Source organism: Taudactylus pleione, unplaced genomic scaffold (genome assembly GCF_031769625.1).
Source record: "Taudactylus pleione unplaced genomic scaffold, aTauple2 ptg000270l, whole genome shotgun sequence".
In the NCBI taxonomy this organism is placed as follows: Eukaryota; Metazoa; Chordata; class Amphibia; order Anura; family Myobatrachidae; genus Taudactylus; species Taudactylus pleione.
The window spans coordinates 1,245,001-1,245,589 of record NW_028284672.1 but is presented as its reverse complement, the minus strand read 5'-3'; positions in this window follow the sequence as shown (position 1 = coordinate 1,245,589).

Here is a 589-nt window from a genome sequence, read left to right as displayed (position 1 = left end):
GACCGACAGCCAGTTCCAAGCCTTCAGAGCCTGCTTCTCAGAAACGAGGCAGGCATCACAATCCTTTTTGCCGGGCACCTTGCAGGAGAGGATGAATCGCATCAGGTGTCTCTCAACAGCTGCTGCTTCTTTTCTGCTCCACAGTTTCTTTTTAGAACCCACGCAATCACCTATGCAAGACAGGGAAGAGATCAGTCACCCAAAAAACCCACCGCCAGCCCAAGCCACCCAATGGATTTGACAGACACACATCTTTAGTAGCCATGGCCGCATGCCTCTCCATCACTTTTGTTGCACTGGCATCTCCCTCCTCCACATGCACTGCTCCAGCTTCCACCTCTGGCTCATCATCAGACTCATCACTGGCTACCGGAATTGGTTCTGGAAATACAGAGATAAACAGAGATCCCCGGTCACAGTGTCCCCCTTAGACTGTCAGCCCATGGAACAACCAGTTGGGTGAGGATCCATGCTACTTACCGTAGGGATCAATGGAGATCTCTTCCAGGCTTTGACCCTTAAAGTCAGCCAATCGACCTTGCTGGAGGGCAACAAAGAATTTGCTAATTTTGGCCAATTGCAGGGTACC